Here is a 9,772-nt window from a genome sequence, read left to right as displayed (position 1 = left end):
AGCCTGTGCACAGGCCCTAGTGAGCTTTTCCCCTCTCTAGACCCAGCTTGTGGTTGACATTTCTCAGCAGTCTTGATGGTTATGGGACTATGACTGGAAGCATTCAAGGTCTGGAGGAACTTCAGTTCATCATTGGTCTACTTTAATGAAGTTTCTCCTAACATTCAGCTGCTTTATCTCCTGGTACTACTGTTACTCTCTGAACTATATGATACCAGCACTAATTAATGGCTCAAGGCCTCAATGAGAAGCTTAAGGATGGTACCCAGTGATATCGGTGTGGGTGGCAGAGCCCCTGCCTAGGGGACTCACATGATGGCCTGACTTAGGCAAATTTCCAATCTAAGAAATAAACTCTTGGTCTTGCAGAGCCAGACTGTCTTGTTGGACTTCTAGAGTTCACCAGACTTGGGAATCCTGATTTAAATTTACTAAATAAGCACCCAAGAATCTGAAGTGTTTAACCAGAAATATAACTTATTAGCAGGTAATAAGAAATCTACTTGTCTAAATATAGCAGTCAGCTGGGCAAGGGTCATTTCTTCCAGTGAGAAGAGTATCTGAGAAGCCAAATTTTAACATGATAAGGGGGAGCATAATGACAAAGCAAGAGGAGTGAGCTGGTAGATTCCAATAAATGCAATTGATATTGTCCTTTAAATGTATCTTGAATCCATCTACTTTTCATCTTTCCTGCCTTCACTCCACTTCTAAATACATCATTTCTTTTCTGGACTCTACTGTGATGGTCCACTTACTGCCATATTAACTGAAGTGAACTCACTGAGACACAAATCTGATCATATAATGTTTCTGCCTGAAATTTTTGATTGGCATTCCATTCTTTTTATGACAAAGTCCCTTTACACGAGTGAAGCCCCTGAGTGGTCCAGACTCTGCCAACAATCCAGCCTCCTCTCTCGATCATCCCTCACTAACACTGAACTAGTCAAGGACTTTTAGTTCCTTCTCAAGGGCTATAGATAGTATTCTGAGTCATATCCTGTGAGTTGTTTTGTAGATACTGAAACCCCGACAAGGTGGAAGAAGGGGTACATGACGACCAGGTTGCAGCCATGACATATGCTGCCACAATTCTGAGAACCGGCCTCAAAGAAATGGAGACAAATCAACCTGGAACTGAAGATTAACTGTATCTAAAACAATCAAGGTAATGTTGGTCAGATCACCACGTGACCAATTTGAAGGTAACTGTCAGAGCTCCGTGTGCTGTTTCTGCATGTCGCACCCTCTCTCTGTCTATAAAGACTCTTGCCCACTTGTTGTCAGTACTGGGGACTGGTCTTTAGACAGGAATCCACCCTCTCTCCCCTTCATTGCCAGCATCAGAAATAAAGCAAACTTTTCTTTCCACCAACCTTGCCTCTTTATTGCCTTTAGAGCTGCGAGCAGCCAGACACTACTTTTGGTTGTAGGACCCTTCTCTATCATAGTGTCCTCATCCTCCTATTGCCCTGGGTCACTCCTACGGATCCTTTGAAAAGGAACTTAATCTTTATTTTCTCTGAAAGTCTGTCCTGGACTCACTCTTACTCTCACTGAGTTTCTTCTGCTGTGTTTTCCCATAGCAACCTTTTTTTTTTTTTCCTAGTTACATGCTGTTGTGATTTTTCCCCCACTTGATTATATGGCTGATGAAGGCTAGGATCATTAGTCTCTGAAGGTTCTGGAAAAGCAGAATAAGTGTCTAACTTCTTCACCTGGTACTTGGAGATTCAATAGATGCAAAATGACATTTTGTTAAGTAAATACATACAGTCCAATATTCATTAGTATCAACTGATGATGAAGTGATTATATATTCTCATGTTTGCCAAGGAACTCGTGGTTCTTCTCAATGTCTTTTCTGAAAACAAAGCCAAAGTATGACTCTTGGGTTGTCCTTCATTAAAAGAAATCTCTTTATTTCCCCTAAGATAAAATCTCTCATACACTATTTTAGATATGTAATTGGCAATAGTGAGTTTATTGACAGATTCTTACTCATTTCTGGAACAAGAAAAATACTGTCTCCAGTGGACATTTTGAGTATTATTTGTTGCTACTTATTAAGGGCCCATTCTGTACTTTCAACATTAGGAGTCCTTTGCTGTTACCCTTGCCAATGTGAAAAGCGACTGCACTCATTGCTAGCATAATAGTAGCAGAGCTGATTCCTGTTATTCTGAGATAATGAGAACATTAATTGGAAAGAATAAGGTCAAGCTAGGGAGGGAAAGATTGCACTTTAGAAGGATATTGTTTCCGAATCTGGATCTTCATAGTTCATTCTCCTCTCTCTGTCCCAAATGGCTTTCCTTTTTGTTTTCAAAAAGAAAAGCAAAAAGTAAACTAAGTTGAAGAGTGAAAAAAATTTATTGAATCTAACTGAAATTCTTTTTTATTCCTCAGGACTAGTCATGATAATTTCCCATGGTATCTAGACATGATCCTCCATTTTGTTTGAAAATAGCAATTTTCATTTCCCTCTAGGGCTGTTCTTAAGTTTCAGGCAGAGGTACTTATTTATATTTGAAACTTTGAAAATCATTACATGATTACTAAGAAATATCTGAAAATACAGTATTCTAAAAAATAAATACACAGTTTGTATATTAATCAGCCTTTGCTGAAGAGTCAAAGAATTTAAAACTATTGATTTTACATTGATTTCTGGATCACATTACAGGGGATGCAGGCTGAAGGAGCAGTCCCTGTTTGGGACATGTTGTTCTCATGGCAGAGGGCAGAGTGCAAAAGGCTGATCCAATGATGCAATTTCATCAGAGCTTCTCCTGGGATAGAGAGCACGCATGTCTATTTACATTTCACTGTGCTAAGTCGCTTCAGTTGTGTCCAGCTCTTTGTGACCCCGTGGACTGTAGTCTGTCAGGCTCCTCTGTCCATGGGATTCTCTTGGCAAGAATACTGGAGTAGGTTGTCATGCCCTCCTCCAGGGGATCTTCCTGACCCAGGGATCAAACCCATGTCTCTTCAATCTCTTGCATTGGCAGGTGGGTTCTTTACCACTAACGCTGTCTGGGAAGCCACATTTTCACTGGCCAAAGCCAAGTCACATGGCTAAACCTAGAGCCAGGAGTCCAGGGAGGTATAACCATCTTACAGTTATGAACCAAGTGAATTATTATAAACAATAACGTTACCACAATGGTGATATCAAAACACTACTTCTGCTAAAATTTTCATGTTTAGGTAGGGCTAATTTATACAACTTTTAATTTTAGTATCTATATAATTTTAGATTTCAAATATTTGCTCAATAGAATACTTTTCATGAAAATTATCTTTCATGGCTGTTTAATATTTCATGAAGGTAAGGAACCATAATTTTTCTATAATTCGGCCGTTTAAGTTTCTTCCAATCTTTTGCTCCCATTATGATCACTAATGGTGTTATGAAAATCTTTGTAATTTTTTCCTGGACATAAAATCTTTTCTTTTGATTCAGTGCCCAGAAAAATAATAACAGAATTGAAGAATGTGAATTTAGAGTTCATACATTAGAATTCTTAAGATAATTTGAAAAATTTCTGTCCAAAAAGGTGGTAGCAATCCAGACAACCCCAACACCTAAAAGGGAGGGTGTGCTAAGTCAGAATATCTGGACCTCCTGACAGTTCTATTTATCATGGTCAATTAATAAATGAACGTTCTGGTTTTTAAAAAATGGTAACAATTTTGACTCCTATTTGCAGTGTATAAGAAGGCTTACTTACCAAATTCTTATCAGCAGTGGTATTATTAATGATATCAAATATTTCCAAAACTATTTTCTATGCCAGTCAGGCTAAAATACTGGAGTGGGTTGCCATATTCCTCCTCCAGAGGATCTTCGCAACCCAGGAATTGAACCTAGGTCTCCTATGCTTCCTGCATTGCAGATGGAGTCTTTATATGCTGAGTCATCATAAAAGCCCCATGTGTATTTTAGCATTCCTTTTATTTTCTGTGTCTCTTTTCTCTATCTGAGCCTTTCTTTCTCCATGGGGCTGAACTGTTAGTAAGGGTAGAACTCTGTTCCAAGAGTCCCAAGAGTATTCTCATCTTTTGCTCTCTTTCCTATCAGATCTTGCTGTCTTTCTTCCTAAAATATGTTAGCCCTTTATATATAAAAATTAATCATCCTTTCTGGTATAACAATGCTTTCTTACAATGTGTTGTTTGACCTTCATTTCTATTATGTTTTTAAGTTAGAGGTATTTAAGTGTTTTATGTGGATAAAGACTTTCAATCTTTTATTTTGTAATTTCTCTTGTTACATCCACATGTAGACATTTCTTTTAAATATTTGATGAATATTTGGTTCCATTTTTCTATATTCTGTAATTTTATATCTAGTCCTTCAGTTTATTTAGAATTTTCTCTATTGTAGGGAGTGAGATAAGAAAACATTATTTCTCCTTAATGGTTGATGAAGTTCTTCCTTTTAAGACTCATAGGCTCTCATGCATCTCTTATCAGAATTGATGGGGTTCTGAATGGAGTTACCTTCTAATGAGCAAAATTAAATGAACATTATGTATTTAATATTTTAAGCTACTTAAATTCTTAAAATATTTTATATGATTGAAGGTTAAATCACTAAAGATTGATTCACCTTTATTACTTTGGATTATCATAGACTATACTCCAAATCCATGTTCATGGTCTCATTTTTCTAGATAAGCACAAAAAGACCTGGATAGATAAGTACAGATCTACCACTCCAAGTAGTAAAGCAACCCTTAGCAAGCTCCCTGATCTCACTGTGTCAGAAGAGCCAACTTCATGTCTGAAGAAACTATGTAGCTCAGAATGATGTAATCCAAGTCACTGGAATTTGAATTGCAAGGGTCATGACCAGATTGCACATAGTATTGTGGCTGGAATTTAATATGAGGTAATGACTGTTGTTGATTAAATATTGTCCCCAAGAGGCACTCTGGAGTCAGGGCGACCTCGATCCTTCAAGGATGACTTCACCGGGAGAAAAGAGACAGGAGGGCCTGTGGAAGATGCTGCTCCAGAAACCCTGCAATGAGCACCTCGTGGCTCAAATTATAGACTCTGGAAGAAGAAAAGCATTGCTCTCTGAGATCCCACTATAAAATCTGCTGTGTAATATCATGCCTATAGTTAACAATATTACCTTGTGCATTTAAAAATGCGTTAAGGGGGTAGATCTCATATTAAGTGTTCTCATCACAACAAAAGCTAACAACAACAACAAAAAACAAAAACAGAAAAATACCCAAAGGGGCAGAAGAAGACTTTTGGAGGTGATGGATATGTTTATCACCCAATCAGGGTGCACATGTTTGTCAGAACTCATCATATGGTATACTTTATACAACTGATATACAGTGTTTTGTATTTCAATTATAACCTCAGTAAAGCTGTTAAACATAATCTCTGTCTTGGGGACAAGCTGTTGTCAGAAAAAAAGAATCTGTTCTAGGACTTTGAAATCAGGGGTTTGGACTCTGGTAAGAAAACTGAGCCACCAGATATGAAGATAAACACCATCTTAGCAAGTCTTTAGTTGCCCAAGACTAATCTGGAACAGTATATGCTGACCAAGGGGAGGCAGACCACAAGCATGGTGGGCTTAGGAAAGTCTTTGAACCATATGGCTTGGAAACCCTGCTCTAAGCTGATTGTGGAAGCTCTTGAGTCTGATAAGTAAAACCATTTTAATTTTACAAGCCTGGAAATGTCATACCGTCCAGTAGGATGTATTTAGATTTGTCAGTAAATACTCACTTAGAGCCTATTAATGGATGCTAGATGCAGGGGATACAACTGTGAACAAAATAGACATAATCTCCTCCCACCCCCACTATGTTGTTTACAGTCTAAGGGAGAAACAGGTGTTAAATGAGAAAGTATAAATAAGGAACTAACCCATCACAGGTAAGCAAAGTGGTCTTTATACCAGGGTATAGAGTTAATGCTAGCATGTCAGGCTAGACAGTGAATGCCTGCCAAAGTTGCTGCAGGTGGTGTGTGCTTTTTTTTAGATTCTTGGAAATGAAAATAGCCCCAGCCTTATCCCTTTTTTCTCAACTTGAGAAAATAATTAAGCCTTTAGTTTCATTAATTAAAAACAAGTTACTCTACCCAAGTTTCCTCAGTTTGGTGTCTGTGGTTAGCAGAATAATGATCTTCCAAAGATGTCCATGTCTTAATCTCCAAAGTCTGTGACTATGTTACATTACATGACAAGAGGGGATTAGGTTGCAGATGGAGTTAAGGTTGTGAAGAATGACTTTAGGAAAATTATTCTGGATTTTTAGGTGAGGTCAAGGTAATAACAAGTGTCCTTAAATGCAGAAGAAGGAGGCAGAGAAGGGTCAGAGTGACTTGATGTGAGGAAAAACTCAACTGGTTGCTGTGGCTTTGAAAATGTAGGGAGGGGGCCATGAGCCAGGAATGTGAACACTTTTAGAAGTTGGAAAAAGCAAAGAAACATATTTTCTCCTAAAGCTCCCAGAAAAATGCAGCCCTGCCATGCTATTAGCTCAAAGGGACCCAGACCAGACTTTTCAGCTCCATAACTATAAGGGAATAAATTTGTGTTGTTTTCAGTTATTAAGGTTGTGACCATTTGTCATAGCATGCATAGAAAACTAAAACAACACTCTAACACTTTCATATACTCAAAGCTCCTTTTTCCAAAAAAGTTTCTTTTTCCTTTCCTAAAGCTCTCTTTTCTGTTCTTAATTCAGAAGAACATGATTTCTTTTTCATCTTCAAGGTAATCTCTGCAACTGTAGACCATATTTTATTCACAATCTTCTCTTTTCTTAGACAGTAATTTCTATAATATCCCTCCTACTCAGCCTATATGGGAAACTTTCTTTCTCTTTCAAAAGCTGGTAATAAATCTTTATGAATTTCACTATTCCACTTTCTAATAACTTTTCTGGAAGCTTTTCCCATTGTCATCTAAGTCATGGAAGAAAGAGCTAAGGAGCCTTATGCAGCACAAAATGAGCAGAAAGACTTGTCCATCTTCTGAGTGGAGGAATTATTAGTCATTTTTGTTCTGTTACTAATTTCAAAACTGAAACAATGGAAAGGTCAAAAGATCATATGCATGTTAAAGGAACTGGAATTAGAATGGTGACACTAGAGAAAACCAGGGAGACCCAACACCTGAATCTTGGCAAGACCTTTTGGCAAAGTCTTCACCATATCCCATTGGCTCAGAAGGAGAAACATTGTCTTTAGATGATAGTTCAGGACTTGTCCTTGGCTGAACTCAGCCCTAAGGATGCTAATTAATGACTCAAGTCAAAGTGGCGAGCACTCTCCAGTTGGGATAGATTTGTGCAGAAGCTCCCCAGTTTCCCCCTCTCCCATCCCACTTCAACATCCTGTCATTTTAATTATCAGAAGGCTGCCAAGTCATGGTAATGGAATCAAGATAAGCCAATTGCCCAGTGGGGGCACTAAACCCACAGCAACATGGCCCAGTTAGGATGACGGTTTTATAGTCTCCCCATTATCCATTATACACTCTAAGGCCATTCAGTTTCAGGTTCTGTCCTAGAGTAGAGAGTTGTTAGAACACTGTGGCAGTCTCATTACAAGGTAGTCACCTCTGAAAAGGCCCCATACTTTGGACTTGTCAGCAGAATTAGTGGAAGCTACCAAGATTACTTTTTGCTTTCCTGTCTGGATGTGTACTACAACCTAGGTTATCTACTAAATATTTTGATCTTTCCTTTAAAAATATATCTCAGTAAGACTAAACACTTTTTCATCCCTCATCTAAAGCTGGTTAACTCCCTGTAAAGGAAATAAAAAAGTCTTTTGTGCTTTAACATTATATGAAACTAATGATGATTCATTTTGAGAAACAATTTGTGCCCCATCCCACTTATTCTTCAGCATGTTCCCAGGTCAACTCCTTCCAACTAGTGTTGTCAGACTTATACCACCAAACTAGCAAACAGCCCTTGTCAGCTCCTAAAGGTGGAGAGAGCCATGGGGCTGGACACACAGCCCCGTGTGTAGCTCCAGGGGCAGAGTCGGGGTGGACAGATGGATGCCACATCGGGGCAAGTTGCAGCTGAATTTATAAGGCAAGTTTTCTCAGCAAAATCACAGTCATGGAGAATGCTCCTTCATGAGTCTCTAAGCTCCCCCTTCCAGGAATTTTTCCAAATAGGCCAGTGCAAGAGAGACCAACAAGGTAAGGAAGATTGGATTATATTACTTGCAACTCTACATCATTATGAATCTACATTACTCTCTTTTTCAAGTTTCCTGAGGCATCATCAATGCATTTGTGTTACTTGAAACTAAAGACCCTCAGTACTATGCATCCTTTGAAGTTCAGAGGATATAATCCTCTAAAATATCTAATACAAGTGAGTGCAGAAACCTGATGAGTCACCTCAGAGATAACCCACTTGATGGATAAACCTTTTGCTGATGAATTAAAAGTAGCTCCTAAATATCATCAAAGAAGTGATCATTCAATTCAGATAAAATGAATGTAAACAAATTAAACTTAATTATTTAAAAAATATGAATTGTTTTTCTTGTTTACTGAAATAGCATATGCTCACTGCCAAAGAAAATCATGCTTTACAAAATATATCAAATTAGCAAGTAAATGTCTCATGTTCTCTTGGAGATAACCTGTTAACAACTTGGTGTATGTTTATTCAATTTTTTTCTATGCACATGCCAATATATCAAATTAATTAATTTCAAAATATTTCCATGACAGAGGAGTATTATATAACATCTTTTAAAAGAAGAAATCTGAGGAGTAATACTGCTTTTCTGAGGCTCTCTTTCTTTGTGAATCAAAGAAAGATGTTATATAATATAATGTTATATATTAATCAAAGAAAGATGTTATATAATATAATATATACACAGTGTGTATGCTCAGCTGTGTCTGATTCTTTGCAACCCCATGGGCTATAGGCCACCAGGTTCCACTGTCCATGGAATTTTTCAGGCAAGAATACTGGAGTGGGTTGTCATTTCCTACTCCAGGGGATCTTTCCAACCCAGGGATGGATTGGCAGGATGTAGGGAGAAGGCAATGTTTGGGAATTCTACTTTAATAACAGAATAAATTATAAGCACCTATGAAATTGTTCTGATACAGTGACATATAATTCATTAAAGGGAATACTCTGGATAATTAGATATATTATCAAATATGTGGGTGTGTATGTCAGTCACTCAGTTGCTACAAAATGAGAACTTGCAGACATTGCTGCAAGAAATGTAATTTAATACAATCTTTTTGGAAAACCACTTGGCAATGTGCGTTGAGTCTTGGGCTTCCCTGGTGGCTCGGATGGTAAAGAATCTGCCTGCAATGCAGGAGACCTGGGTTCGATCCCTGGGTTGGGAAGATTCTTCTGGAGAAGGAAATGGCTACCGACTCCAGAATTCTTGCCTGAGAAATCCCATGGACAGAGAAACCTGGAGGGCTACAGTCCATGGGGTTGCAAAGAGTTGGACATGACTGAGCGACTAACACTTTCACTTCACTTTCATCAAGTCTCAAAACTAAGTTTTGCACCCTCATATTTACCACTATTAAGATTCCATTTTATGGGAGTAAGCCAATGTGAAGGCAAGAACCACTTTGCAAAAATATGTATTCAAGTATTACTTATGATACCAGAAAATTGGGAATGATGTAAACATTCATTCTCCAACAAAGATATGGTACAACTAAGTTGTGGTTTATTAATTCAAAGGGATATTGGACAGCCACTGAAGATGATGTTTGGGG

This window comes from Cervus canadensis, chromosome 12 (genome assembly GCF_019320065.1).
Source record: "Cervus canadensis isolate Bull #8, Minnesota chromosome 12, ASM1932006v1, whole genome shotgun sequence".
NCBI classification, from domain to species: domain Eukaryota; kingdom Metazoa; phylum Chordata; class Mammalia; order Artiodactyla; family Cervidae; genus Cervus; species Cervus canadensis.
This window is presented reverse-complemented; position numbering follows the sequence as displayed.